At 37.2% G+C, this 25,734-nt stretch overlaps 1 protein-coding gene across 9 annotated transcripts in view; it reads left to right on the top strand.

Annotated features, from left to right (window-relative positions):
- SOX5 (SRY-box transcription factor 5) overlaps window positions 1–25,734 on the top strand; it is a 1,155,824-nt gene that overhangs the window by 26,194 nt on the left and 1,103,896 nt on the right. The window contains exon 1 of one of the 9 annotated variants that reach the window (XM_049885142.1): window positions 8,085–10,450. The exons of 7 other annotated variants lie outside the window; for them this stretch is intronic. The gene's annotated coding sequence lies outside the window, so the exon portion shown is untranslated. Of the gene's footprint in view, window positions 1–8,084; window positions 10,504–25,734 lie in introns of those variants that run through there. One more of the 9 variants, XM_049885144.1, reaches the window with a different exon arrangement.

Below are 25,734 nucleotides of genomic sequence, written 5' to 3'. Positions count from 1 at the left end.
TCATCAGAAATGAAATGGAACCCATAAAGATCGATACCTAGGCATTAGTGAACTGAAATGGACTGGCGTTTGTCATTTTGAATCAGACAATCATATGGTCTACTGTGACAGGATCAGCGCCTTGAGGAATGGCGTTACATTCATTGTCAAAAAGAACATTTCAAAGTCTATCCTGAAGTACAGTGCTGTCAGTGATAGGGTAATATTCATACGTCTACAAGGAAGACCAGTTAATGCAACTATTATTCAAATTTACGCACCAAACACTAAGGCCAAAGATGAAGAATTTGAAAATTTTTACCAGCTTCTGTAGTCTGAAATTGATGGAATGTGCAGTCAAGATGCGCTGATAATTACTTGTGATTAGAATGTGAAAGTTGGAAACAAAAAAGATGGATCGGTAGTTGGAAAATAGGGCCTCGGTGATAGAAACGATGCCAGAGATTGCATGATTGAATTTTGCAAGACCAATGACTTCTTCATTGTAAATACCTTTATTCACTGACATAAATGGCAACTATACACATGGACCTCACCAGATGGAATACACAGGAATAAAATTGACTTGATCTGTGGAAAGAAACAATGGAAAACCTCCATGTCATCAGTCAGGACAAGGCCAGTGGCTGACTGTGGATCAGACCATCAATTATTCATGTGCAAGTCCACGTTAAAACTGAAGAAAATTAGAACAAGTCCACAAAAGCCAAAGTAGGCCCTTGAGTATATCCCACCTGAATTTAAAGACCATCTCAAGAATAGATTTGAACACTAATGACCGAAGACCAGACGAGTTGTGGAATGACATTAAAGACATCATACATGAAGAAAGCAAGAAGTCATTAAAAAGACAGGAGAGAAAGAAAACACCTAAATGGATGTCAGAAGAGACTCTGAAACTTGCTCTTGAACGTTGAGTAGCTAAAGCGAAAGGAAAAAATGATGAAGTAAAAGCTGAATAGAAGATTTCAAAGGGCAGCTTGAGAAGACAAAGTAAAGTATTATGATGACATGTGTGAAGACCATGAGATGGAAAACCAAAAGGGAAGAACACGCTCAGCATTTCTCAAGCTGAAAGAACCGAAGAAAAAATTCAAGCCTCGAGTTGCAATACTGAAGGATTCTACGGGAAGGATATTAAATAATGCAGGAAGCGTCAAAAGAAGATAGAAGGGATACACAGAGTCACTATACCAAAAGAATTGGTCGACTTTCAACCATTTCATGTAACATATGATTAGGAACTGGTGGTACTGAAGGAGGAAGTCCAGGCTACACTGAAGGCATTGGTGAAAAACAAGGCTCCAGGAATTGATGGAATACCAGCTGAGATGTCTCAACAAATGGACGCAGTGCTGGAAGTGCTCACTCGTCTATGCCAAGAACTTTGGAAGACAGCTTCCTGTCTAACTGACTGGAAGAGATCCATATTTATGCCTGTTCCCGAGAAAGATGATCCAACCGAATGTGGACATTACTGAACAGTATCATTAATGCCACGTGCAAACAAACTTTTGCTGAAGATCATTCAAAAGCATCTGCAGCAGTAGATTGACAGGAAACTGACAGAAATTAAAGCTGGATTCAGAAGTCAGCGTGGAACCGGGGGTATCATGTCTGATGTCAGATGGATCCTGGCTGAAAGAAGAGAATACCAGAAAGATTGATACATAACAAACTATGGATAACATTGTGGGGAGTGGGAATTCCAGAACACTTAATTGTGCTCATGAGGAATCTCTACATGGCTCAAGAGGCAGTCATGAACAGAACAAGGGGAAACTGCACGGTTTAAAGTCAGGAAAGGTGTGCATCAGGGTTGTATCCTTTCACCATACCTATTCAGTCTGTATGCTGAGCAAATAATCCGAGAAACTGGAGTATATGAAGAAGAATGCAGCATCAGGATTGGAGGAAGACTCATTAACAACCTGCAATATGCAGATGACACTACCTTGCTTGCTGAAACTGAAGAGGACTTGAAGCACTTAATGATAAAGATCAAAGATCACAGCCCTCAGTATGGATCACACCTCAACGTAAAGAACAAAAATCCTCACAACTGGACCAATAAGCAACATCATGATAAATGGAGAAAAGATTGAAGTTGTCAAGGATTTCATTTTACTTGGGTCCACAATCAACACCCATGAAAGCGGCAGCCAAGAAATCAAAAAACGCAAAGCTGCTGCAAAATACCTCAGTAAGGTATTGAAAAGCAAAGATATCACCTTGAGGACTAAGGTGTGCCTGACCCAAGCCATGGTGTTTTCAATTGCCTCATATGCATGCAGAAGCTGGGCAATGAATAAGGAAGACTGAAGAACTGACCCCTTTGCATTGTGGTGTTCGTGAAGAATAGAACATCGCCAAAACAACGAACAAATCTGTCTCAGAAGAAGTACAACCAAAATACTCCTTAGAATCAAGGATAGCGAGACTACGTCTCACATACTTTGGAGATATTGACAGGAGGGATCAGTCCCTGGAGAAGGACGTCATGCTTGATAAAGTAGAGAGGGTCAGTGAAAAAGAGGAAGAACCTCAAGGAGATGGATTGACACAGTGGCTGCAACAATGGGCTCGAGCGTAGCAGCAATTGTGAGGATCTTGCAGGACTGGGCAGTGTTTCATTCTGTTGTGCATAGGGTCATTATGCGTCGGAACTGACTTGACGGCACCTAACAACAACAACAGCAGTGTATTGTGCCTGGTAGCTGGACTGTGAATTTTAAAAAAGCAAAAACAAAAACCCTAAAGCATAGGATCTTCAAAATAATTAAAAAAACAAAACAAAAACCAAACCAAACCCGTTGCTGTGGAGTCAATTTCGACTCATAGCGACCCTGTAGGACAGAGAAGAACTGCCCCATGGAGTTTCCAAGGGGCACTTGGTGGATTTGAACTGCCAACTTTCTGGTTAGCATCCATAGCTCTTAACCAGTACACCACCAGGGTTTCCCAAAATATTATACTCACGTTAAATATTTTGTAGTTTAAAACATATATTTTACATTGATTTGCCAGTCAAGGCCTGTAAGTGTGGGTTCCCTGAATGGTGATCCTTGGCATTTTACTTGAGTAAGTCACAACCATAATATATATTCTATGGTTTTTACTTTAGATTTATTAAAAATGCCAAGAGAACTTAAAGGCACTTGGCAAGCAGTCTAAGTGCAAAATTTGCCTAGATTTTTATTTCAATTTTATTAAGTTATTTGATACCTAATTCAGTAAATTTTTTTTTTTTTTTTAATGCTTTAGGTGAGCATTTACAGAGCAAATTACTCATTAAACAATTAATACAAAAATTGTTTTGTGACATTGGTTGCCGACCCGGTGATGTGTCAATACACTCCTCTTCTCCATCCCGGGTTCCCTGTTGCCATTTGTCCAGTGTTCCTGTCCTTTGCTGCCTCCTCTTCTTTGCTTTTGGACTAGTGTGCATTTAGGTCTTCTATACATGATTGCACTATGAGGCACATTCCTGATGTGTTTTATTGTTTTCCCTATAGACCTAATTTTTGGCTGAAAGGGAGTGACTTCAGTGCTGAGATAAAAGGGTGTCCGGGGGTATACTCTTGGGATTTCTTCAGTCTCTGTCAGTCTAGTAATCTGGTCTTTTTATTTTTTGTGAATTTGAATTTTATTCTACTTTTTTGCTCCCACTCTTTCCGGAACTCTCTGTTGTGATCCCTGACAGAGATGGTGGTGGTGCTAGCCGGGCATCATCTAGTTGTTCTGGGCTCAGTCTAGTGGAGGGTGTGGTAGTTGTGCTCCATTAGTCCTTTGGACTAATCTTTCCCTTATGTCTTTGGTTTTCTTCATTCTCATTTGCTCCAGCTGGGATGGGAGCAGTAGATATATCTTAGATGGCCGCTCACAAGTTTTTAAGATACCAGACACTACTCATCAAAGGAGGATGTAGAACATTTTCTTTGTAAACTACATTATGCCTATTGAGCTAGATGTCCCCTGATACCATGATCCCCAGCCCAGTAACTTGGTCCGTTCAGGAGTTTGGATGTGTCTGTGAAGCTTCTATGACTTGGCCTTGGTCAAGTTATGCTGATGTCTCGAGTATTGTATATGGTCTTACCCTTCACCAAAGTTACCACTTATCTACTAGTTAGTATTTTTCCCTCCCCACTTCTCCCCTCCCTAGTAACCATCAAAGATTTCTTTCTGTGTGTAAACCTTTTCGTGAGTTTTTCTAATAGTGGTCACGTGCAGTACTTGTGGTTCTGTGATTGATTTATTTCACTCAGCATAATCTCCTCCAGATTTATCCATGTTATAAGATGTTTTGGGGATTCATCATTGTTCTGCATCATTGCAGAGTATTCTGTTGTGTGTATGTACCATAGTTAGTTTACCCATTCATCCTTTGATGGGCACTTAGATTGTTTCCATCTTTTTGCTATTGTGAATAATGCTGCAGAAAACATTGGTGTGCATATAGCTATTCATGTGATGGCTCTTATTTCTCTAGGATGTATTCCTAGGAATAAGATTACTGGATTGTATGGTATTTCTATTTTAGCTTTTTAAGGAAGCACCATGTTGTTTTCCAAAATGGTGTGCCATTTTAGATTCACACCAGCATTGCATAAGAGTTCTAGTCTCCCCTCAGACTCTCCAACATTTGTTATTTTCTTTTCTCTTTATTTTTATTCATGCCAGTAATGTTGGGGTGAAATAGTATCTCATTATAGTTTTGATTTACATTTCTTTAATGGCTAATGATCATGGGCATTTCCTCAAGTGTCAGTTAGCCACCTGAATGTCTTCTTTGGTGAAGTGTCTGTTCATATCCCTTGCCCATTTTTTAATTTGATTACTTGTCTTTTTGTTGTTGAGTTGTTGAATTTTCCTATAAATTTTAGAGATTTGTCTGATATGTCATAGCCAAAGATTTTTCCCAGCCTGTAGATTCTCTTTTTACTCTTCTGGTGAAGTCTTTTGATGAGCATAAGTGTTTAATTTTTAGAAGATCCCAGTTATCTAGCTTATCTTCTTGTGTTTGTGTGTTGTTAGTTATGGTTTGTATCTATTTGTGCCATATATTAAGGCCCTTAGTATTGATCCTATTTTTTCTTTCATGATTTTTATAGTTTTTGGTTTTGTTTTTGGTCTTTGACCTATTTTGAATTAGTTTTTGTGTACAGTGTGAAATACTGGTCCTGTTTCATTTTTTATAGATGGATATCCAGTTTTGCCAGCACCATTTAATTCAGTGATTAAAAAAAAAAAAACCAAAACAAAACTATTTGCTTTTTTCTAAATAATTCAATTTAATGTCGCTAAAAACACTTTTTTTGCCCTCATGTTTCATTAGTTTTGTAATATTTAATTAGTTTATACAATTACAACAACAAGTAGAAATGATCTAAACAGACTTGGGACCAAACAGACAAAGTGGTGAGAGTGGAATTGTATAGGTGTAGCCTTTTAGCTATTAGCTTGCTGTGGCCAATAGTGTGTTTTACAAAGGGGCTAGAGCACATAATTACTCTGGTGACTTCGTAAATGTATGTTGGCTAAGACAATTATGCTATAAGTATAAAAAAAATGAATACTACAAAGTGTACCATGGAGGAAGAGTACAGGGACTGTAAAGGCATACTACAGGAAAACTTGTTTATTTTGGAAATCAGAGAAGTTTTTCAAGAGAAAGTGACATTTGGGCTGGAGTATGACGAGGAGTAAGAGTTAAATAGATGAAGAAGGTATGGATGACGGGGAGTGGAGAACAGCATGTGCAAAATTCTGAAGTGGGTTAGAGTTTGGAATATTGAGGAACTAAAGACCAGTATGGTTGAAACAGAAAAGAAGGGTCAATGTTGTGAAAGATGTGGTTGAAGAAGGAGGGAGGCGTCATCTCACATAGGATCTTGTAGGTGCTGTTATGATTTGGGGTCTTTATCATAAAAGCAATGACAAGCAATTTAAGGATTTAGATTTATGTTTTAAAAAGATCATTCTGGCTATTTGGAAAATGGAAGGGAGGGGACATCAGTTAGGTGGTATTAGAGTAGTCTCGGTAACAAACATTGTCTTTGTCCTGAAAATTAGTCATGCTACCATTTTTCAGAGCCTCATTCTCCTGTGCACCTACATGGGTCCTCAAAACACTTGAGGGAAACAGAACCTATTTTATCTTTGGTGTAAGTGCTTTCATCGTTGAGGAAGATCGAGAACATTATTTTCTAAACTGTGCATTTGTTCACCATTTTTCCTTTTATATTTGTATTTACCATTTTGGCGCATCATGTTTCTAACGCTGTAGAAAAAGAAGGAAAAGTCATTCTTTTAAGCTTGAACCATGCTTTTGACTTTACTTGAAAGGACAAGTGTGTTTATTTCATCACCGTGAGTCTAAAAATTAACCATGAAACATCATTCTCTACTTTTACACTATGTGTAGCAAAGAAATGCTTTATTGCAATTTCATCAATAATTCACATGGAACTTAAAAGTAGGGCAGCATAAGGAAAGAAGCACATTTGTTCCATAATTGAATCAATTAAATAGTATTGAGTCCCATTGTCATATCATATTGATGAAATAACTTTTATAACTACACAGAGTCCAATAAGAAATAAGGCCTCAGAATTATGAGAGCATGTCCTAAACATTTCTGTATTTCTTTTTTTCCTATTCTAAAATATAAATAGTGAAAGCAACCTTTTACTAGCATGCAGTAATGAAGGAACAGCTTTTGAAAGGCGCTCTTGTTGGGATTTGAGTAGTTTTCAAGGCTGTGCAGTAATAGCCCAAGCTATTTTGGAACTGTGCATACATTAGTGTTCTGGTGTAGCATGATACAATAACGTGTGAAAAAGTATACGATCGCACCTTGTTTAAATTTGCAGTTTTCGTGCATAATTGCACAGTGAGCTCTTGTCAGGTTTTGACTATTATAGGAGAAAACGTTTATAGAAGCCTATAGATTGGGGTTGGATGTAAATATCTATTAAAATGAGATTTTTTCTTTTGACTATATGTCACTCTTTTGAAATATCAGAAGATGTATGTTACGTTTGTATTACATATAACATTTTATCAACCCACTCTTAGCTTCACCATGTGGAAGCTACTGAATGCACATATGTAGCCATCTAAATAAAAAGTATAGTTATTGTCTCTAATTCATATTTGCAACAGGGGTTGATTAAAAAAAAGCAAAAAAACAATGATCACACTGTAATTTACGCATTCATATTAATGTTGTTTTTCAAGATGGTCACCCAGAGAAGCAAAACCCTTACTCCAAGGGTGTCATTGTTTAAAATATTTTAGAAAACTTCCTCTCTCAAAATTATCTTTTGACATTTGTAAGCCTGACTAAAACATCCATCTCATTAGAAACTCTTTCTAATTGCATTTATACCAAGATTCATCATCATCATCAATTTTTTTTTTAATTCACTAGAGTTGGTTATAAATATGTCTCTGAAATGATGGAAATGGCTAAAATTGACGCTCGAATTATGAAAATTTGTCACCATTGAAGATATTTAGAAGTGTGTGTGTGTGTGTGAGTGTGTGTATTACAGACTTAGAAAGCAGCTTCAAAAGGAGGTAAAAATACTGGAAGTAATGACCGATTATTAGAGAAGTGAGTGGTGTTTTAAAGTGACCACTGGGAAGGCAAAACATCCACATTTGGACTTAGATGACAAGGTATGTTTGCTTAAACACCAGTCACATTACTTTTTAATGACAGTGTATATTAGTTTTTACAAAGTACACAAAGAAAAATGCAGATATGTCTTTTAGAATGCAAGGCCCAAACAACATAATTAGTGGCATATTTTATTATTAAGACAATTAAAGGATTAAGCAACTACAATGCTAATCTACTCCATGGCACTGCGTAATGCTAATCATATATTGGCAGATACTTTAGATAATGGTTCTTACATGGGAACATCTCTGTATAAATGTATTTAAATACTGCCCTCTACTCTCTGATCTGTATAAGTATGTGTATTTTCATTAGCATCTTCCATAATTTATATTATTTTTCATGTCATTTGAAGATACTATTTGATAGCATTTGAATTTTTCATTTCACTTGACCTCTTCATACAAATAATTGACCCAGTTTTCAAACTATTAGTGCTTGTTTTCTTAACCATCAGTGAAGAACCAAAATAGTTACATGTGCTGGAAATATAAAATAATTGGAATGAATGCCAAATATTTTCTTAATTTAAGAAATCTGTGGCCATTCAGTACAACACACACAATGTTTATGTGTGGAATGATTTATGAATAAAATGAAAATGTAATAGGCCCAAGCTAATGTATCTATGCAGATGTTCACTATTTTTCTCCTCTTAGAGCACCTTTATTGTGTTCTTTCCCTAAACTGCTAGGAAATGAAGGAAATGATTGCCAGAGAAACTCAGTTGAGTAGTTATTTTCTATTTGAGTTGGAATTAGTACAATATAATTTTGCTGTGGTCAGTTTTTACACCATCTACACTATTTATGTAGTTTCTTATTACCAGCTTTAGGGCATTAACAATAAAACCCATTGCTGTTGAGTCAGTTCCGACTCATAGCGACCCCATTATGGGACAGGGTAGAACTTCCCATAAAGTTTCCAAGGCTTTAATCTTTATGAAAGCAGACTGCCACATCTTTCTCCTGCAGAGCAGATGGTGGATTTAAACCACCTACCTTTGGGTGGTTTTTTACCTTTGGGTTAGTAGTCCAGTGCTTAGCCACTGTGGGATAAAAATGTCTATAATTTAAGAATGGCATTGGTAGCTCTCTGAAAATTGAGAGATTTTAGTGCTTTTCACCAAAGTTTAAATAGTGAAGAACTGGAATATACTTTTGCATCACTTGTACTGGAGCTAACTCACCCTGTGGAGACAATAAAGACTTGTTTTAACATGGTGTGTAATTTGGATAGACTAATTTGTGTTATTCTTTTATTCTGGTTAACAAACTATGTTAACATTTCTTGTTTCTTAGAAGCTTCATACTATTAAGCAGATTTTCTTTTCCTGAGTATGTTTATCCTGTACGATTCTAACATTTTTATAGCACGGGTGCTGTGCAAGAATTGTCCCAAATTCATAGCTACTTCTTTCTTTTTAAACACCTAAATGCATATTCATAAAATTGGGTGCTTTTTCATTTTTACAAAGTTTGTTGTCCTAACAGGGGGAACATTTTTGAGAGACTAAATCAAACAGAACATGCTCTATACTGTTAGTTCTGTGGTAACTTTTCATTCTTCCCTATGCATTATTATTATATCTCTAGTTCTTTGGTTTTGTTTTACTTGTAAGATTTCGACAAACCTATGATGTTTGAAAGTGTTCATTGACAATTTCTGACAACGGCAGCATATTAGAAAATAAGATTCCAGGAGTAGTCTTTTTTTTTCTTCCATTGAAAAAAGGAGATTCAGAAAGACTGTATTATAAATGTGTCATTGTGCTGTTAACCAAAATTGAGTTTTATTCTTGTGAGGGTTAGGCTAGTAAGTAATGTTTATATGATTCTGACAAACATTTCTACATGACTGAATTTTAAGTGGAAAACTTTGTTTTCTAAAAGGCTGTAAGTGAAAAAAAAAAACCTTTCCTCTGATTGTGTGCGTAGTGTGTGTGTGAGCATGAATGTGTGCTTGGGTAGGTCCAGCTTCATACCAAGTAATGCCCACATCTGGCAAAGAGATGGAGATCTGGGAATTTGTTGCTTGAAACCCTGGGACAAAATGTTCTGATCTGATCTGCCCAGCAAACATAGCTGTGGACTTGAACTGGAATCTTCAGGGGCAGAACCGTCTTAAGTGTCTGGAAAATTGGCCTGTTGAGTCACCATGAAGGCACTAAAACAAAACTAATTTTAAGCAGGTCAAAGTTCAGTGATTCCCTCTGGAATTCAGACTTTTTTTTTAAGAGTCTCATGTTTAAGTGAAAAGGGTCAAAGTTGATGCACTGTTACAATGTTTTGAATGCTTTCCCTTAAGAACAGCCACCCAAGCTGGGATTAGCATGAGGAACTGCAAGGCTGGCACTTTAGAGTCTGGGTTAAAAATATTTTAAAGCAGTAAATGCAGGCAGTACAGAGAGATCCCTGGGAGCCTTTCTATTCAAAAACGTGTGAGCTCAGGGCAGCGACTGCAATGTAATTTAGGGCAGTGTATGCTTCATAGCTTTGGAGAATATTGCTTCCCGCTAATGTTCCATTAGAGGATGGTAGGATAGTAGTAATTTTAGAAGGTGGTATTCCTGTTTGTCTTTCATCGAAAACTTCAGAATAAATCAGAGGAAGCAGCCACTGAACAAGAAATGTAACTATGGAAAAGTACCAATGAATCTGAATTTGTACCAAACATAAAAAACCAGCATGGGTATAGGAGTATTTTTAAGGAGGCAGCTACGGCAAAAGGAACTTCAGAGGGAGTGAACTGCACAGACAGGTATGTACAAGAGCCTGAAGAAACTTTCAAGAAAGGACTTTGTCAACACTGAGGTACTCTATGACTGGACGAAGTGCTGTTGAATATTTGAATTGAGGAATTATTTTAGAAAATGGAAACATAGGAGATTTAATTTCAGTAGCCAGCATTCAGATGATGTCTAGATATCTTGAATAAGTCGAATCATTAGCTAGTCAGAATTCTTTGACTGAGATTATATTGGGAGAATGTGGTGGCCTTACCCTGAGGTATGTGGTTCCAGGACTTTTGGTGTTAAAATCTTGTACTGCAGTTTTACTGCGGCTTAATGGGATTGAATAAGTGTTTTCTCAGTCTGAAGATCTTGTAACTGACTAGAGTGAGAATTAAACTAGTTTCTTACATATTAAAAAGATCCTGTCATTTTATGGGTTGTGTCTGGGAAAGGGGAGAGGGGCATTTACTCTGCAGTCCTATGCCTTCAAATTTAGGGACTAAGTTAAAAAGTCTGGGCAGCTATGACACTTGGCTAGTATCCATAGCCTACTAATCTCCCTATAAAACTTTGGTTCTTATTAGCTGTCTTATTTTTTTCGTGTTACCAATTGCAGAATAATTCTGTTGCTCTTTCTCATAAACGTATGATACTCACACTGAAGAAGCCTTAGTTATTTATTCAATAAATATCACTTACTCCAATTTAAGGAATTACATTTTGCATTGTTTTTCCTGTGCCCCAGGAGATATGAACTCAATCGTGTCTGTTTATTTTAATGAGATAAGTCAGGCACATGTGATAGCTTTTACAAAAACACATAATAAAAATGCATAAGAAAGAATGAAAAGCTAAATTATTATTGTCTGACATGATGGTTCTCTGTTAAAAAAAAAAAAAAACTGTTACACAGTTCTTAATAGAAAAGAGACCTGAGTTGTCCTGAGAGATCAGAAGATGACATGTACATTTTGCAGGTTTCCTTCACTAATACAGGTTAATAGAAAGTGGTCTTTGATTTGGATTCTTGTGTTCAGTTATGTTTATAATTATTGACATTTTGAAGGCTGCTTATTTTAACGTAGAGAGGAAGGATAAGGGAGATTCAAATATTAGAAAGTTGAAATAAAAAAATAAGATGATATATATTTTCAAGAACTGATGCTAGAATTATAATGCAGGTAGTTTTAGGGTAGAATCTTAGATTTTGCTGAATTTTAATTATGGGCCAGGAATTTAAATTTTTGAGCAGAGATTTTAAAAGATAAAGTTTATTTACCATTTTAACTGTATGAAGAAATAGAAACATCAGTTTATTCAATATTCTAATTCATTATTTCAAAATGGATAGTTAATAGTTTTATCACAGTGACCACTTGAGAAAAATAATTGTTGCTCTGAACTTTAGCCCCTGTAAATCCTACCTGTCTTTGCAGGGAGAGCTTTTGAAGAGAAGGATCTTAAATGGGTCTGATAGTAAAATACTCTGATCCGTTTTCCTTCCCAGCTCTCTATCTAGGTTCTGTCAGCTGTTAAACTTGGGCTAGCAGTCCACTGGCTCCACATGCTGTGTTACCGCTTTTGTTTAACTGGCATTTCTCTTAGCGTCCCCACTTAAACTAGCTATCAGAATCCTATAGGTCAACCAGATATTTGCTTTATCGCAGGTTCACCTGAAATATCTTCTGAGGTAGGACCTATGATTTTGTGACAAATAGGTACCTCAGTGGGGAAGCTGCATAGCTCACCTCTATCTGCCAAGGGTTAACAGTAACCTATAATAATAATTTGGTGACACAAAACGCTTCTTTTTATGTATTACCTATTTCTAGAGGCCTAATTTAGGTTGGTATCAAACTGGATATCACAAACAGTAGTTTCCCGCTGAGAAGCAGAGTGCTACTGCCAGACTTTCTGTGATTCTTGTGGTGGCATTTGGGAGGGCTGAAGACACACTGGGAGCGGGGAGCAATTGTCAGTCCCTTATACTGATGGTAGCTGGGGTCAGCTGTGGTGGAGAATGGTTTTCAAAGGTAGAATAGCTTTATGGGATTGTTGTCTCAGGAACTGAACTTTGTTCTGTTGCACTTGTTATGAGGCATGTCTTAGCAGAAGGGAAATAACAAAAGTGGTTACAACAGATATCATATTTTTCTGTATGATTTTCATACTTCATGCTCAAGCAACAGTGACTGCGCTTACCCAGGTGTAAATACAAACATAACAACAGAGTGCTGAGAAAGTTTTAAACTTTAAGAGTCCATTAAAAGTCTTAATTCCTCATCACAGAATCCGTGGCTGTGCCAGAGTCAGTCAGACCAGTCGGAGGAGCAAAATTAATCTGCCAGCGGGTCTCATCTTTCTAACCTTTTACCGTGTTTTTAAATCACAGGGTATCCCAAACATGCCGGTCTCCTCTATTGTCCTAGCTCTTCTCACAAAGGGAAACAAATGGAAAACAAACACAGATTTATCATTACTTTTCTTAGTTAACTGTACCCAGGAGTATTTGTACTTTAAATAGAAACTCATGAAGGGTTGTTTTTCATAACTGTTTTGAGTTAGAATTTCTGGCTATGCTGGTAGAGAGAGATAGGAAAAATATGGCAATATTATTTTGCTGAAGGGGGCCTTCCAGGGAGCCTTCAGTTCACATCCTATAAGCTAAATTACCATTTCAAGAAACCCAGGGGCTGATTCTACCCCAAATATGGGATGGTACGTGCCCTGCCTTTTAGAATTTGGTGATCGAGGTATTTATGCATTTCCATGCTTTGGGCTCTGCCACAGCCTCCAGCTTGGGCCTTTGCTTTGACTGAGCCTGGTTCGTGGACCTGGTAAATGGATGGGAAACCTCATGGAACTGGGCACATTTTCAAAAACTCCATCCCAGAACTTTAACTCAGACTCCCACTTCAACATTTTGCTCTTGCATGTTTTCTGAGAGTGCAAGGTTTTTCTTGGCCTCCTGCTTCCCCAAGTGGCCAGGCCTCGCCTCTTCTCTGCACTCTGGGGATGTGTTCTCAGAATGCACATTTCCCACCAGCCCCTGGGAGTCCCATGAAAGAAGGAGCAGCTGTCTTTGCTTTCACCCCCACTCCAAGGAGAGACTTAGGTGCACAGGCTTCTATCACATACTTCATTTGTGCATGTCTAGCACAGCTTGCTCAGCTCCACAGTTTTGGCTCAATGAGCATTGAATGTGTTCATTTAGGTGTTCATCTTGGGGTACATCCATGTAGGGATGATAGGTATGGTGCCTCTTTTCAAGGACTCAGGTTTTAAGACTCGCTGTTTAATTGCTATTGGAAAAAACATTGATTTTTTTTTTTTTTCAGTATGCTGCATCTTCATGGCATTCTTTTTGATTCTTGAAAAAGCTGTCTGAAAACCAGAATTTTAAGGAGTCTCCATTTTAAAGACTGCTTTCAGACTCATTATATCTGTTTCTTGATTTAATTGACTGTAATTCATTTTGTAAACGTTACTCTTTCAAAGCAGGACAACTTTCTACAACCATGGTCTAAGAGTTTGGTCACTTTTCTTAGGGCTTTGCTCAGCTCTTCCTTATAATAGCAGCTCCCTAAAGAATACTAGAGAAAAGAAATAACGTCAGACCTTCAACCACAGCTTTTGTCCCATTTAAATTGCGATGAATAATTTTGAAAATTTTGAAAAACTGTAAGTGGGGTGATGTAAGATGGACTTTTAGCTCTCTTTTCAAAGTTTCTATTTTTTGTGCTTATTTCAAAACCCTTACCTAGAACGAGTGGATATTCATGTAGTTTAATGTCCTTTGTTTTCATGGTATTGTTTTTTATGATGATTGGTGGGTAGAAATGTGCCAGGGCCATGCTTGGGGATCTGAGCCTCCTTTGGACCCCATAGGATGTCAATGGACTCGTTAGGGTTTAGCCAAGTTGTATGCATTATTCATAATATACATTCACAGTGTGCACACTAACGACTGTCTCCTGTGTCTGCTTAGTCAGAACCATTTGCATGCTGTATTATGGAACCATAACACAGAATGCATTTAGCCACATTTTCTGTATTATCCTTAATACATGTTGTCATCATATTCTGTTATGGGTTATGTGGTGAATGTGTTTAAACAATAACATGCACTTGTGCATTATGATTCCATAAAAACAAATGTATAATAAAAGTCTTGATGGAAGTAATTATTGCATATGTGCAATAACAGTTTTTAAAAAAGCCTTCATATTATTTCTAGTTTGCTCTCATTGTTCGATTACCTAGTTATTTGTTTTATGCCTGTTGGACTGATGTCCTGAAAATTTTAATTTTGAAAATAACTTACCTTCTTTATTCCTCTTATATCAGGCCTTATTAGTTTCCCTAAATGAGTATTGAAAAATAAAATATTTAAAAGAGGCTTGATGATTAAGAAAAGCATGTTTCTTAACTACCAATGAAAGATTTTTAGGGTATTTGTTACAAAGTGCCTGTGTTCCGTGTATCAGCAAGAACTGGGTTGTGTATGTAAGGAATTTATATTAAATTATCTTCCAAAGCCAGGATAGAAAAGTTCTGAGTTCTAATGTCAACACTACCACTAAGCCATTTAGAGAATTGGCACTTTATCTTTTTATTTTCTCAGACATCTTGCGTACAAAATGGAAATGACCACTATTTAAATTCAATAGGATGTGAGATTTACTATGTCTTTTTTCTTTTTTTAAACATATTAATTTGGAGTGGAAAGAAAAATCTAGAAATTCACCTATGTGTCACAGGTGTGAAGAAAATAGTTTTATTTAAAGCTAATAAATGATAGTTTGTTGGAAAGTTAGAAATTTGTCGATAAAGACTTCTAAATCAACTGGCTTTGCTATGATGGAAATAGTTATAGAATACAGTAAAAGGATTCCTTAAAATTGTAAGGATTTTCTTTTGAGAGGGTTGCTGGTGATTTTCTAGTAGTTTGAAGTCATCTGGTTTCTGGTTAGCTACTAGTAGATTAATTTTAGAGTGCTCACTTTAAAAATCTTATAATTCATTTAGTGTCCTCCAAATCCAGTGCTTTTACCGATGACCATTTCTCATTTCATTATAAAACCATTTAGGAACAGATTTAGAGTTTGAAGCATCTAGAAGATGGTAGTCTTAGTTTAAGGAACTCTGGTGGTGCAGTGGTTAAGTGTTCGGCTGCTAACTGAAAGGTCAGAGGTTCAAACCCACCAGCTGCTCCATGGGAGAAAGATGTGGAAGTCTGCTTCTGTAAAGATTTACAGCCTGGGAAACCCTATGGGGCAGTTTTTCTCGGTCCTGTAGGGTCACTATGAGTTGGTACCAACTCAGTAGCAGTGTGGATGGGAATCCTAGTTTGGAAGGCCATTAATCTTTTTACTGATAATCTGTTTTACTTGAAGTCCATCACAAAATTTATCTGTTCTGATGGACATTATTGGTGAATTTGCTTCAGATAGCTGATACCCCTGAAAATTCGAAGTATACTGCTTGGTAACTTCATACGCCATTTTCCTCTTGTCTTCTCTTTTCAGCGAGTTTGGTATTTTGCATCCAGATGAAATGGCTCTGTGGTAGTAGTCATGATCTTTTGGCATCTAAAGGGAATATAGTCTTGATACAAAGTCTGCATAATATCTTTTCTGCCTATCTCCGTATATTCTTTCTGTATTTCTCCAGTGACTCTCACATAGTTGTTTAGATCATCTCTGCATGTTGGGAAGGCAATAGGTTCAACTCTGCTTGTTCTTGATTTATTTCTAAATGTGACAGTTTGAATTCCAAGTCACCAGACCTCAAGATAGGGCAGAGAAGGATACGGAATCAGGTACTCACCGAAGCCTAGAAATTTGGTTGTCTGAAATAATATGGGTTTTTCAGATAAGGAGAGATAAATCGAGTATTAAAGAGATAGATAAAAGGGCATCGCTGCTGCTGCTAGTTGAATCACCACCTTTTTGGCTAGTAGTTCCGTGCTTAACCCTTTGTGCCACCCAGGGACTCTAGGTAAAAGAGAACATTCCCTTAAATAAATTCTTTTCTGCAATGTAGAGAGGGAAAGGACAGCAGTGGCTCCTGTTTTAAAAAGTTGTATTCTTTTTACTTCCATTTGATGTTTCCTCTCCATAGACTTAATTAACAAAGTGATCGTTTGGTCCAACTTTTATGTTCAATTTAAATAGTTCCTCTGCACAAAATGTCCTCCTGTTAATTTTGGTTATTATTATTATTTTTTCAAATTAAGAAACAAAACAAAACATTGCTCCTTAATGTATGTATCTGGATGAAACAGAAAGCTAAAAAAAGTTTTGTTTATATTTTTTGCTTATTACAAGTCTAGGTGACTAGAAACTAATTCTGTTTTTAAAAAACTGAGAAATTAAGGGATTGTTGAATCTAGTTCAGCACAGTCACTTTCAAGTATCTGAATGATACAATCATTTTCAGTATCTCAATGATACTGAAATTACTCAGAATATTTTGGGAAGCTGCCTTTTGGAGCTGCTGTGGAGTGTGAGGAACACTGTTGTGATAACCTTAGTGGGCACATTTTCTAACTATGAAGAAAGGCTTTGTGTTTGAAAATAGTCAAAAGTTATATTCGAGGCAAGTTTGGTGAATAAAGCAGGCAGGTAGTTCAAAGTGGAGGGGGGAGAGGACAGAATAATACAAATTATGGAATGAAATAACAGGCCTATTTTCTTGAGTCATCATAAATTGGAGGATGCTTAAAACAAGGATTCCAGAAGCCTTTTAAGCAATAAAAGCAACAGAGCAATGACTCTAGTTTCTGAAGTTGAATTCTTTGAATGACCATACTTATTTGTCTGTAAAGATTCTGATAGTTTTAAAACACGTTGTACTACTTTACAGTAACACAACACAATGCCTTTCATGTGTTATTGTGTGCATCTGTTTTAACTGACATGCAAAAATGTGTCCATTTTTAGATTGGCCTACCTGTTCTTTCCAAATTGTGAAAAATGAACAGCCTTTTAGAATCATTAATTCTGAGCTAAATTATCCAAATGGAAAAAAATTTATTTCTTTTGTTTTTTTAGATTTTATCCATCTTTCCAGAGCCTATCTTAAAAGTAGATTTATTTTGTTCCTGCTGAATATTGGTCAGAGATTGCTTCAATTTTCATTATAATAACACTTATTTCAAGGGGTTTTATCATTTGAGTTTATTTGTTGGTGTTTTAAGACTAGTCTGCCTAGCTACTTGTAGATGTGTGCAGTTATTTGTAAATAGGTTATTTCAATAGATAAATAGTAATAAAAACCCCAAATCCAGTGCCATCGAGTTGATTCCGACTCATAGCGACCTTATAGAACAGAGTAAAACTGCCCTATAGAGTTTCCAAGGAGTGCCTGGTGGATTTGAACTGCTTTGTTTAGCAGCCGTAGCACTTAGGCACTATGCCATCAAGGTTTCCAAATAATAATAAACATACATAATTAGATATACACATAGTTTTACAATTAACTTACATAGTAATATATTTGAAAAGACCATAATTTCCCAGATTTATTTAACAATAAAATGAATATTCACCAGATTATATGATTTTTGAGTTGTAGTAGATCTGAAGTATCACTATGACCAAATCCCCCATATGCATATCCCCAGGCTTCTTCAGCATGCTCCATTACCGGGGATAATATTAGAAGGGTTGATCTAACCAGGAAACGGTTCAACAAAATGTTGAATTCAGAGAAAGTAGTCAAGTGGTATTTTATCTTGTTGGAATTTTAGTTAAAATTACTAGGGGACTTGGCTTTTTCTGAGGAAGATTAAAAAATGGAACAATTTTCTTGGCAAGACGATGAAAGAGGAAAATTAAAATTAATGTGCATACTAAAAATAAGGCTCAGATTAGGTATGATTTTTTTTCGAATTTAGGTTGAAATCGACTTTGTAAATAATTTTTATTATCTCCATAATAATGCAGTAAGTTTACCATAGATAACTTTTAATAGTACTATGAAACCCTGGCAGTTTTAATAAATTTTAACAGTTTTATCTTAATATTTTTGTCTAAATTTTAATTACACATTTTTCCCTTAATTTTAAAGATTTTGCTCTTTAATCTACTTTGTATGTTGCAAATTGCTATCACCGGCTATAGACCAGAGAAGGGACTAAGCTTATTTAGCTAAGCTAGTAAGTTCATCTTCCTTCCTTTCTTTAGTTCTTCCTTTCCTCCTTTGTTTTTTCCTTGTCCTTCATACCCCTATATCACTTCTTATTGGATATAAGAGGAGAAGGACAATAAAAATTGGCTTTCTAAGAAAGTTCTATATATTTTTTCTATAATCTCTTAGCTCTTAGTGGCTTAAATGTATGTGCTTATCAGCCCCATAAGGTGCCCTTCCTTGGTTTTGTTTTGCCACTTTAGGAATAGCATGGTACCCATGGCCATCGAGTCGATTGCAATCATCGTGACACTGTAAGACAAAGTAGAACTGCCCCATGTGGGAGCCAAGGCTGTAAATATTTATGGAGGCAAACTACCACATCTTTCTCCCACACAATGGCTGGTGGGTTTGAACTGTTGACCTTTTGTTTAGCAGCTGGGCACTTAACCACTGCACCACTGGGGCTCCTTAATAGCATGGTAGGGGAGCAGATACAGAGTCATCGTCTGGGTTTTCTGTGTGCAGGTCACTTTACTCTGAATCTCCCTTTCCTCATTTGTAAAATTGACTCATAGTGTTTAACTCATAGAGTTTTTGCAAGGATTATGTGAGTCAATTACATGAATGCATTTTATCAACTGTAAAATTCCAATAGATATTAGTTGTTCTTACCTTGATTTGATGAAATGCAGAGTAACAAGTACTGCAGTGAGAATTGCAGTTATTTTTGTTGATGGATTTATGATCTTGTTGGTATGTTGGATACATTTTAATGAAGTTCCAGCTATTGTGGCTTTTCAACTCAGATGCCACTAGCCCTGTAAGTTATAACTCCTGAAAAAAATACCGGGTCTGCTTTTGGTTTATGTTCATTTTGGCTGTTCTGCAGTTTGGAATAAGCTTTCTGACAGTACCACTGAAATTGACAGTACCTCTTAAGACCTTTATCTCCGAAGTCTCCAAAGAATTGGCTTCTTGTTTTCTTTTTCTTTTCTTGAATAATATAAATTTTAGTTCAGGCCTGTGGGATGATGTGTATATTTTCTTTTTGTTACTAGGTATGTGGTTTTTATATTGAGTATTTATGTCTCATTATTTTAATAGCATGCTACAAAGATACCAGTTGAAGTGCTTAATATTTGTTTTAAGAAATTGGCCACTGCAGAAGAACAGTGATTTTAAATGGTGGTGGAAAAAACCCAGCATGCTAAAAAGATGTGGTGTGTTATCTGAGCTCATGGGAGCCATATATAATCTCTGAGGGTTTCAAAATTCTCTCCATATTCATTTTCGTTGATATTTTCTGTGTAGTAACTGGCCTCCAGGTGTGGGCTTGTGCTGATAAGTTATAATTCCATGTGAAGTGATGGGGATCAGTATTCCTGGATGTTGGTTGTGGCACCTTTTTACTGACCTCAGACAGGTCATTTCATCTCTCCTATCCATCATTCTCCTTTATTTATATCTTGTCGGAGACAGTGGTACATATTTTACCAGATTGATCACCAGCCTTACTGGGTGCCAAGGAGTTGATTACTCATAGCGCTCCCATTTGACAGAGTAGAACCACCCCTGAGGATTTCCTAGGTTGTAATTTGGAAACCCTGGTGGCATAGTGGTTAAGTGCTACAGCTGCTAATCAAAGGGTCAGCAGTTCGAATCTGCCAGGCGCTCCTTGGAAACTCTATGGGGCAGTTCTACTCTGTCCTGCAGGGTCGCTATGAGTCGGAATTGACTCAACGGGACTGGGCTTGGGCTTGGGCAGTCTTTACGGAAGCAGATTGCCAGGTCTTTATCTCATGGAGTGGCTGGGTGGGTTCAAACTACCAACTTTTCAGTTGGTAGCTGAGCATTTAACTGTTGTGCCACAGTGCTCCAAATATGATGTTGGTAAGTCACTTTTCAATTTAAAAATAGTTGAGCTTTTATATAAATAACATCAGCTATCATAATAATAAAGAATATTTACGTATTAAAAGAGGCAAATTATGTCCAGGTTTCTGGGAGTGTTATGTAAAATTTTATTTAAGACTTTAAATTGGTCTGTGGCAATGGAATTTTAAAGCTAAGACACTAGCAGTTCCATAGCCTATAACCTTACCCCACAGACCCATTGAAGGAAACTGAGGCCCAGAGGTACTAGATGAGGTTTTTAAGGTCACGCAGAAAAGTAAGAGAATGGGTCATGGAACCAAGGTCTTCTGGCTACCTTGTGGGGCTCCATTCTCTACTCTCTAAACATGAGACCAGGTCTACTCTTTGCCCTTTGATGTTGAGATGTCTTTCAAGGTGAGATTGATATAATGTAGTAACACTCTTCTCTCAGAAGTACAAGACTCTAGAGAGGTATTTCCTTTTTGCTTTCTTTTTCCCCTTGTGGTTATTGACAAAGCTTGGGATCATGTTGAAACTTGTTGCAACCACCAGGAAACTCTTTCAACTTTTAATAGTTATCACCCTGTTCCTAATTAACAAGTAACAAGCATGATTATGCTCCACCAAGTTGGAAAGACTTGTCAGACTTTAATATTTAGATGAGGAAAGGCCTCCAGCCATGAAAAAAAAAAAAAAAATCCCTGTTGATATTTTCCATAAAAGGGGATGTACAATTCAAACCCAGCAGAGCTGACTGCCACTTTGTGTAAATCAGATCCTGAGAAATGGCTGAGAAGAGAGCATGTTAGTCACGCCTTATGTTAATACACGGTGTCCCCGCAAATTCTTTAGCTTTCTTCTCATGAAAACGCTTTATAATGAGCCAGAAGGTTACTCTTTCCCTGTGTTTTGCCTTGAAATAAAACAAAAATAACAAGAATTATTAAACTTGGATTTATGGAAGCGTGTGAATCGGATAGGCTTTTTGTAAATGAAAATTATGCTAGTGTCAGCCTCTTAAATAAAATAATAATGTGCCTCTAAACAAAAGTAACTTTTTTATCATGTAAAATTCACCATTTCTGAAATAATTGGCATTTACATTTATTATAACTTATGATGACTCACTCTCTCAGGGAAAAAAAAACACATTTTTTTCTTTTTTTCTTAAGAAGTAGGTCTTTCAGCTCCCCTGACAAAATAGTAGTTGGTTAAGTGCCCATGTCTATATTCCCCCAGCTACTCTGAGGTGAAGAGTTGGACCCGGATGATCTAAGATAGAGCTGAGTAATGTGACTTGAGCTTCTTGGAGAATGTCAGGAAATCAACACTGTATTTTCTTTAGATTATATTTAGCAACATTTACAGAGATGAAAATAAATCTACAATAGAGAAAGTTAGAAGAAACAGTAGTCCTTATTGCCAAAGGTGCTGTTTGGTAGACTCTGAAAACTGAACCATGGTCTCAGTGTCATAAGTAAGGATCAGTTCAAGTTGTGCCCCAAACAAGTTTATAAATAATTTTAATTTTAGTGTTCTTCTAGATAGTCTCAGCAAGGACAGCAGTGTAACAAATTTTAACTCTGTGACTCCCTGGGGGCACAAAAGGTTAAATGCTAGGCTGCTAAATCAAAAGGTTGACTCCACCCAGAGGCACCTTGGGAGAAAAGCCTGCCTGTCTGCTTCATAAAAATCAGACATTGAAAACCCTATGGAGCACAGTTCTTTTTTGACACATGGGGTCAGCCATGAGTTGGGGCTGACTTGATGGAAGCTAACAACAACAGCAATATTCAAGTGATAATACAAGTGGATTTAGTAACCATCCACCTCTCTCTTCAGATCCTTTCTTTATGCATGTTCTCTCTGTTTAGTATAGAGATAAACCTACCGTAAGCAGATGTCTCATGTAGACATCGTTTCTCCGGGGAGGTTAAATCATGCCAACATGTATACCAAGGGTTGGTGAATTGAGTATCTACTATGTGCTATGTACTACTCTTAGGCATCGGGGAAACATCAGTGAACAAAATGGACAGCCCTTGCCCACAAGGGGCTTAAAATCTAGTGGGTACTGTAGGAAATAAACTATAAATAAACAAATATGATACTTTCATATGAAGAAGAATAAATAGCATAATATGATAGAGAGTAGCTTCCAAGATCTGCTTTGGTTGGGGTAGTAAGAGAGGGAGATGACATTTGGGTTGAAATCAAGATGATGAGAAGGAAGAACTGCGTGATAATCCAGGAGAACAGCCTTCTAAGAAGAAGATGTAGCACATGCTGGGGCCCAGTGATGGGAGAAATTCTGGTTTGTTCTGGGTGGTATAGCCCATGTTTGTCTCTCTTCTCTCAGTTCTTATACATCTTATACCTTGTCTCCCATCCTCACTCTCAGCTTATGATATTGCTTCCTGTTTCTTCTAGAAAATTGAAGGAACAAGAAGACTTCTTGAAACTCCCATCACAGCAGCTATGCATCTACCTGCACCATAAAAAAACAAAAAGAAAACCAAACCCACTGCTGTCAAGTCAATTCCAACTCACAGTGACCTTATAGGACAGGGTAGAACTGCCGCATAGGGTTTCCAAGGCAGTAGTCTTTACAGAAACAGACTGTCACATCTTTCTTCCATGGAGCACAGCTGGTGGGTTTGGACCATTGATCTTTCAGTTAGCGGTTGAGTGCTTTAACCATTGGCGCCATGAAGGCTCCCTGTATACTCTGTCTTCATTTTGTTCTTCTGGATAAACTGTGATCCTAGCAAAGGCTGACTCCTCCACTTGTACACTAGATCCTAGAGTCCATTCCTTCTGGCCTGCTCATTTTTTACTCCATCCATGTGCCTCTCTCTCTAATGCATGACCAAATTTTCTCTCTCTACTTGATCTTTCCCATCAGCCTAGTAACTTGTTATTTCTTCTATGTTAAGAGGAAGAACACTCTCTTGATGCCATTCCTCTCCAGCTACTACATGTCTCCCTCCATCTTTTTACAGAAGAATTCCTTTAAAAAGTTCTCTAAATCTTCTTCTCAAATTCTGCCTTTTTCTTTTCTCTTGAAACCTTGCCAAGCAGGTATTTGCCTTCATCGCTCCACTGAAACTGTGAGTTGTTAAAGTCACCAGTGGCCTCCGTGCTGCTGTGGTCAGTTGTCAGTCCTCTCCTGACTTACCCAATTAGCTGCGTTTGAAATTCTTACTTTTTTTTGCCTCATAACACATTCTTCACTTGGCTTCCATTTGCTTGGTTTTCCTCCTGCCTACTGCTTGCTGCTTTGCTGTTCTTTGTTTGGTCCCTCTTCATCACTGTAATCTCTCAACATTGGTGTGCCATAGGGTTTAGTTCTTAAACCTCTTTTCTATCGGAACAAAAGCCTTTATTGGTCTTCATCCAATCTAATGGCTCTAAATGCCATAGATACACTGATGACTTCCAAATATATATTTGGAGCCCAGCGCTTTCTCCTGAACTTCAGACTCATGTATCCAGGGTCTGGAGACATCTCCCTCCCTGCCCCCGAAAGTCTAACAGGCAGTTTTATATATAGCTAAAACAACGAGCTCTTCACCTTCTTCCATTCTCTCCTTCCTTGTCCTAAAGAAAAAAAAAAAATTCCTGCTCCTATAGTTTTTCCCTTCTCAGTTAATGGCAACTCCATTCTTTCAGTTGCTCAAGTTAAATGATTCTAGTCATCCTCATTCTTCTTTCTTCAGCATTGGGGCCTCTCAGCACATCCTGTCTTTACCTTCAAAATAGATCTACATCCCGACTGCTTCTTACCACTTCCTTAGCTACCACAGTAGCCCAAACTGTCATCGTCTTTCATCTGGGTAATTGCAATGGCTATTATAGTAGGCCTAACTTTTTACTGGGTTTAACTGGTATTGCAGTAGGCCTGACTGGCTTCCTAATTCTATCATTACCCTTTTCTAGTCAATTTTTAACAAAGCAACCAGAGTGACCATGTTAAAATATAGACAAATCATGTTACTCTTCTGTTCAAAGCCTTCAGTGGCTTCCATCTCTCTCATAGATCAATAATCACGTTGTTACGATGGTCTGCAAGGCCCAAGGCTGATTGTTTTACCTATACATAAAATTGCCTATTAGACTTTCAGGGGTGGAAGGGGGAGATGTCACCAGACACTGGATACATGAGTCTGAAGTTCAGGAGAAAGCACTGGGCTCCAAGAGTATATTTGGAAGTCATTAGTGTATCTATGGCATTTGGAGCCATTAGACTGGATGATCTGTTCTTCCCCTACCTCTTGGACCTCATAGCCTAATGCCTTCCCTTTTGCTTAGTCAGCTTCATCCATGCTTGGTGTTCCTTAAACACTGCTAGCATTCCACCCTAGGGCTTTGGTCCTGCACTCTTCCTCTTGTATATCTGCAAGGCTTGCTCTCTCTCCTTTTAGTTCTGTACTCAAATGTATTTTCTTTTTTAAATGTATTTCCTTAGTGAGTTCCTCCCTGGTCACCCTATGGAAAATTTTACTACCCTTTCCAGTCCTCTTTAAGATATACATATACTGCCTCTTCCCCTTCCCTACTTCCTGCTTCATTTTTCTCCTTAGCCCTCTTACCATCATGAATTTATTATGTATTTTCTTGCCTCACTCAACTAGAGTGTAAGCTCCCTGAGGAAAGAAAAAGTTGTCTATGCTGTGCTGGAGCCCAGAGCTCTCTCTGAACTTAGAAGAGTGTACAATAAATATTTTTTTGAATGAATGAATGAATGATCAAATATAAAAGCTTCCTGAACTAGGGAGGTTAGGTTAGCAAAAGCTGTACAATGATTTAATGAGATAAAATTTAATTGAACATGCAATGCCAGGCTCAGTTTTCAAGCTTAGCATTGTTTCTTGGGTATAAAATCAGTTTAACTTGAACAAGAATGAAGATTTTTTTGCAGGTAAAGATTTTTAGATCCTATCTTGGAAATATAATGTTCACGCAAAACCTCCAGAATCATACCTTACTTAAAGAAGAAATACATAAATGAATTACATAAAATTGCTGTATAGGCTCCGGAAGTTTTGTTTCCTAAATATTAATACAAATACCATGTTAAGGAAGTAAAACAATTTAAAGTAATGGTTTTTGAAAAAACTTACAGGTGTAAAAGAAAAGCATATGGTTGAACAGAGTCTGCCAACGAAATTGACAGATGATTAACATTCATTAAAACTTTTAATTAACACCTTGGAAAATTCCATAAAATGATACTGTATGTAAATGACTATGTGTGATATATTGGAGCATTCTCTTACCTGTTTTACAGAGGGATAAA

Source organism: Elephas maximus, chromosome 4, assembly GCF_024166365.1.
Source record: "Elephas maximus indicus isolate mEleMax1 chromosome 4, mEleMax1 primary haplotype, whole genome shotgun sequence".
Classification (NCBI taxonomy): Eukaryota; Metazoa; Chordata; class Mammalia; order Proboscidea; family Elephantidae; genus Elephas; species Elephas maximus.
Note: the sequence above shows the minus strand (reverse complement) of the source record. Positions and strands in the feature narration are given on the sequence as shown.